Source organism: Elgaria multicarinata, chromosome 7 (assembly GCF_023053635.1).
Source record: "Elgaria multicarinata webbii isolate HBS135686 ecotype San Diego chromosome 7, rElgMul1.1.pri, whole genome shotgun sequence".
NCBI classification, from domain to species: domain Eukaryota; kingdom Metazoa; phylum Chordata; class Lepidosauria; order Squamata; family Anguidae; genus Elgaria; species Elgaria multicarinata.
Genome location: NC_086177.1, coordinates 72,425,331 through 72,431,861, shown reverse-complemented (window position 1 = coordinate 72,431,861; position 6,531 = coordinate 72,425,331).

The following is a 6,531-nucleotide window of genomic DNA, read 5'->3' as shown; positions in this document are numbered from 1 at the left end:
GTGCCACTGCCCTCCACATTAAAATTTTTGTTGCTTTGTGGAAATCATATATTATCCCTGTTGCCTTGGAGAGGGTGGTTTTCTATTCCACCTTCATGTCCTGTAGCAGCAGGCACGAGATCTGAAGCAATGTAGAAGCTGGTTGTGGAGCCAGCAAAAGCCAGCACGTGCCTGATGTCTGGGGAGGGGTGGGCATCAGAACAGGTCCCCAAAAGTGCGCTAACTTAGACGACCAACAAACCAATCTATAGTTGGACAGTTGGCTTTGCCTTGTAGTGCAGACAGTTTAAAAGCTCAATGATGCCTGGTTCATCACATCTTGCCTGTGCTTAGCTTACAGGAAGGGTAACACAGTTGTGAAGTTTTGGTAGCCAAAATAGGAAGTATAGCAATTAGGTTATTGAAATCTTGGCTGAATTCTCCCCCCCTCCCTCTTTTGGTGTGTTAGGACAACTCCAATACTGCTGCTTTGCTCCACAGAAATATAGCTGAGAAACTGCAGTGCTACTCTACGGGTGCAATCCTATGCATATTTAGAAAAAAACAACAACCCCAAACTCCTACAATTCCCAGCATGCCCCAGCCAGCACAACTGGCTGGAGGGATACTGCAAAATGTAGAACTTTTTTTTCTGTCTAAACATGCATAGGGTTGCACCTTAAATCTGATTCTGCTGTGCTTTTTTTGTGTTCTAAGCCATACAAATATTGACTCCATCAGTGACTTGAATGTATTGAAGCAAAGCTTCGTCCTTTGAAAGATCTTAACTCTGTGTCTTGTACAGCAGCAGCAATTAAGTAGCATCAAGAGACTGTCATTGTAATGAAAATAATGTGCAGGGGAGGAGGAAATGTAAAATTCCAACCATAAGTCAAAGTTCACTTAAATTCAGTGTCCTTCTGAGATAAAGAGCTTACTTTCAGATTAGATTATTTTTGTTTCTACTTTTTAAACGTATCTAGTTGGTTTGGTTGAAGTTTACACGCACAGAATACAAGCTTTCTAAGGCATGTATTGTATTAAATATGTATTACTAAGCATATTGCTGCCTAGAATGTTACAATACCAAATGTGTTTGCGAAGCCCTCCGTTGTATAGCCATGGATGTAATGTTTACTTTTCCTTTTAACCTTTCTCTCTCTCTCTCTGTCTCTGCATTTTGCATTGCCACACACCCACTGTACTACATGACACACCCCTTTGGATATTAATGGTTCAGTACAAGTAGATATTAAAATTTGTGTATTTAGTTTGTAGGTATGCTCTTCTTTTTGGTCAGTATTTGCAGCTCTCCCACTTAAAGTATCTGTAAAAGAGCTTTTGAAATGCTGTAAAATAAAAGTGTAATATAATGAACTAGTATACTTCTGGTTTTATAAGGGGTTTTCCAGGGTATTTGTCTTTGAAGTATGTGCCTTTTTGTTTTTGGAATTCACAGAGAACAATGGTGTGTCTTGATCATAATTGGAAGTGTAGAAGTTTTCATGACTGACATTGCACCATGGACCTCATGGGTAGCCTGTATACTGAAATCTGGTCACTTGTATAGATAGGAGGAACTGTTGTTTTCCATGGAAGCAAAATTCAGCTTGTCATGGCCATGGACACAGATTTCAAAATGTGCTGCTTGTTAGCAGAAACGAAGGGTATGGATTCCAGTGTATTGCAGATGATACTTTTTTCAGCTCTTTTACTATTATCCCATAGCTCTAGGCCGTTGACTGTCCGCTGTAATGATGTATCATATGTGGCGTAAATATTGTCCGCTTTCTTGTTTTTCCAAGAACCAGTCTGCTCCAGTTACTTGCTTAAACATATCTTTGTATAGTATTTTAGTAATTCTAGATCTCTAGGTGCCCAAGACAGAATTGTTCCTCCTAAGCCTCCCTTTCCTTTTTATCCATTGACAACTTTACCATCTATCACTTGGACAGGCATGAAGCCTTGGTCTTATCTCTGTCTCATCTTTTTCCTTTAGTTCTTGTGCTTAGTCTTATCACCAACTCAGGGTGCTTTTTCTTTTACAGTGTTGCATAAATATGGCTTTTCCTCTCCACCACTTCAGCAAAAGCTCAGTCTGGTCATCTTTCCCCATGTTGACTCCTGCAACAGACTCCTACCTCACCTCACCTTCTGTTGTTGTACCTCATCCAATGGACGGAAGCTTTCTTCTCAATGCAAGCAGCTTTGGAGGAGTTATTTTCATCTGGACTGCAGCAGGCGAAGGAAGGGTTAAACTTCCCCTCCTTCCTTAATGTGATCCTATTGTATTGTCAGCCCCACCTCCTCTGGCAGTTGCTATTTTGCACTTTTAGAAACCACATTAAATGAAAAGATGCATTTAATAGCATGTCTAGTTCCGGCTCTCTGATTGCAAGCTTGTCACGGCAGGGACCTTTTCTCCTGTACTTTGCATTGTCCATTGATGACACTGGATAAATAGTGTTCCTAAGCCTCTCAAAGGAAGGGTTGTATCGCACACACTGCTGTCCATATTATAGAAATGTCTAACAGTTCCTATAGTGGAGTATTTGCCTCGTCAGCTAAGTTGCAGAAACAAGCCATGACCCAGCTTTATTTATTTGCTTGAATAGATAAACGCCCATCATATTGCACTAATGTTTGGAACAGAACATTGGGCACCCTTCCTTCCTTCCTTCCTTTAAAACAGAAGTTTAGCTGGATCTTAAATTATTTAGTAATGGAAAAACTGACATGGTTTTCACAAACTAGTTTCAGAGTGATTAGTCGTGTTTCTAAAAAAGCTCCAAACAAAAACACCACATTATGATAGAGGAAGGACAGATAAAACGTTTATGCAGTCTGTTTCCCCCCCCCCCCCCAAGTTGCGATTAGGGCTTCTTATTTGAGGATTAGTTTAAAAGAAGGCTCTGTGCTGGAGTGTAGGTTCACATTTTCCAAGTCTCAGCCATCATACTGAAGTCATAATGGTACTTCTGCCCATATTCGGCGTTTTCCCCCCTGTCACTTAGTAAACAAACCAAAGCTTCCATGGGGTTAAGTGAAATAACTAGTTTGCAGCCAGAAGGAAAAGGTGACATTGCCCAAAGGCAGCCACTCTGGGAAATATGCACAGAGCCATTTTGGAGGTATTTGCCTCCTGTTTCTTCCCTCTCCCTATTACAAAAGGCTTTGTCCCAGGTTATCATGTTTGGGGCACATTTTGTACCAAACTTACTCCAAGATGAGCTCGATCTTAGATAAGAAAATGATAATATCTTCATATGCAGCAGAATGAGGTGGTGAACTGTACTACCTTAGAACATAGAAATACAAGGAGCAATAAGGTGGATCAGCATGATTAATTTAATTACAGCCCAGGAAAAGCCAGAGTCTATTGTAGGTTTCCCCCTCACCCCCATAAAGCAAGATCAGAAAGAATAAGAAATAGCTGCCTTTCATTATAAGTCTAACACTTGTTTTCATTCAATAAGAATTTTGCCATTTTCTTGGCTGCCAAAGAAACCAACTTAGATGCTAGGCAAAGCTTTTAAAAGAAATGTTTTCTATGTTTTAAACTTCTGATTTAATTTCCTTCTAGTGTGATTGTTTTTAACGCTGCTTTCTATTTTTATTGTGTGTGTATTAATATAAACTGCTGAAGAAATTTTGAATTGATGGGGCAGCATAGAAGTGCTTAAGTTGATAAATTGAATGCATCTGTCAAAGATAAAAAGTCCCTCTTGAAGAACGATCCCTAACTCCCCCTGCCCCCACCTACCATAACATTAAAAATCATATTACCTTTATATTTAAATTAGAGCATAAGAACAGCCATGCTGGGTCATGTCAAAGGGTCCATCTAGTCCAGCATTCTGTTCACACAGTGGCCAACCAGCCGCCCATGGGCAAAACGCAAGCAGGACTTAAGTGCAATAGCACCCTCTTGTCCATGTTCCCCAGCACCTTGCAATACTGCCTCTGATACTGGCGGTAGCATATAGCCATCCAAATTGGTGGATGTCACGACAACTTATGATAGTGAATTCCATTGTTTATGCGCTCTGAAGGAGTTCTTCCTTTTATCTGTTATGGGATGTCCCTTGGTTCTAGATTTATGAGAGAGGGAGAAAACTGTCTCTCTCTCCCTACTCAAGTTTGTTCCTTGACTTCTGTTTTTAGTAAGTTACCCCCCCTTTTTTATTTTTAAAAAAGCTTATTTTATGTATTATCATTTATATACTGACTTTCTTTCTTTTAAAGCTTATAATGGCTACAATCTCTCCTGGTAGTCCTATAGCTAATTGGTACAAAGCCCAGGAGAATTAAAGTATGGGGGAAGTTTAATCACTTTCTATGGCTTTTACACAGCACAAAGAAGTAATGCGACAGCCAGGAGTGCCTACTATCAGCTTTGGCTGATACGCCATCTGCGCCCCTTCCTAGAGTCGGAAGTTCTAAAGATGGTAGTGCATGAGCTGGTAACTTTGAGGCTCGACTTTTGCAATGTGCTCTACATAGGGCTACCTTTGTGCCTAGTCCAGAAACTTCCAACTAGTTCAAAATATGGCAGCCAGGCTGGTCACCGGTACAGCTAGGATTGACCACATTACACCAGTTTTAAAATCTCTTCACTGGCTGCCAATTAGTTTCTGGGTGAAGTATAAAGTGTTGGTTATCGCCTTTAAAGCCCTACATGGTTTGGTCCAGGCTACCTGCGGGATCGCCTTCTCCCATACAATCCGCCCTGCACGCTCAGGTCCTCTGGGAAGAATTTACTCCAGCCAACAAAAACAAGGCTAACAACTGTTACCCAGAGGACCTTTTCTTCTGCCACTCCCAGTTTGTGGAATGGCTTGCCGGGAGAGATTCGTCAACTTAACATTCATCCGGAATTTAAGAAAGCCATAAAGACTGATCTCTTCCGGCAGGCCTAACCAGTTGAATTTTAATAATGTGCTCCTTTTAATAATGTATTAGTTTTAAATGTTTTAATTAGTTATATGTATTTTATGGTGTTTGCATTTGTGTTGTACCCCGCCTCGTTCCAGAGGGAGAGGCAGGTAACAAATAATTATTATTATTATTATTATTATTGTGGCCACATACAACAACCATTTATTATATAACATGACTAATAACCATCAATGAAGTTTTGAGGACATTGATGCCTGTATTCTAGCTATGAATACAGACTGGTCAGGAAAACTTGGCTTGGGGATGTGGTTTATTCCTTTGGCTTGGACCAATCTATAAGAGTATATACTGTATTCCAATATGCACCTGCATTCATGGAATGGCCATGTCTGGAACAGGAGTAGCGTAGTTGGGCCCCTGCTGATGGCTCATACCTTAGCAGAGACCCACTGCCAAGAGTTCCCTGGACGTACTGCTCCTCTTCACCCTTGCAACCTGATTGTTCACCTGCCTCTTGCTCTGGCCCAGACAGCCGTGGCCATGAGCAGGGGGTTCCGGCTTGCTACTGACTCTGCGTGTTAAGCAATGGGGAACAATGATGAAACAAGGAGCATGAACAATAGCTGCTGGTGACCATAGCTGGGAAAAGGTACATTCACTGAGGGAGGGGGGTCCATTGAGGGTGTCACAGAATATATAACACATTTAGTAATGCTCATCCAAAAGCAGCTGAATGCATAAGATGGTACTGGACACTACAGTGGCTACATTTGGATGTAACACTAAACCATGATTTAATGTTAGGCAGATGGGTTTCAGGAAGGTTGGGATTAACAGGCTCAACCTGACCCAGTGCAGCTGCAAAGAGAAGAACAGAAGTCTCTCCATTTAAATTAACCACAGTTTCTTGTATCATTCAAACCAAAAAATGTTTTTAGAAGTAACTGCAATTAGTTTTTTTTTAATTGAGGTTTTTTTTAATATACAGACATACATTTATATATATTCATAGCAATGAATACATATGAAATGCATATATATGAAAATACAACTTACTAGCAATTATCCATAGGCTTCAACAAAAGTGGACCAGATAGCCAAATAAATATCCATTTGGAGGTGGCATCTATATGCCACTTGTTCAAATGTTGATTGTGCTACATTGCCAAAACATAAGTTTAAAAGAAACATTAACTGCATTGCATTGCCAGCAATGAGCTGAATTAGACAGCCCATTATTAAAGAGCTATTGCGGGGTCCAATAGACACGAAACCAAAGTTTTTGCTGAATAAGATGCAGCCTATGATCCTTAGATGTGACATGTGTAGACACCAAAGTGTCAATCCACTAATTAAGCAGAATTGGACGATCGAATTCCCTATCCTATTCCTGCTTAAAACCCTGTATATCATATTTATTCATTAATAACAAGAATTTTTAGATCTGGATCACTTTGCCTGACCAGCCTCAATAAGTGCTTCCAATGACAATGGAGACCGACGCGGCAAATGCTAACTATAATAAATGCTGCCATTGACAGTTTTGCCATTCAGTCAGAGTTAGCAAGTCATATTTGGCACATAGGATTGAAAATGGCAAAAACTCATAATCAGCACCCACCAGTTGGTTCAAAGTAATCTGTCCATGTCTGC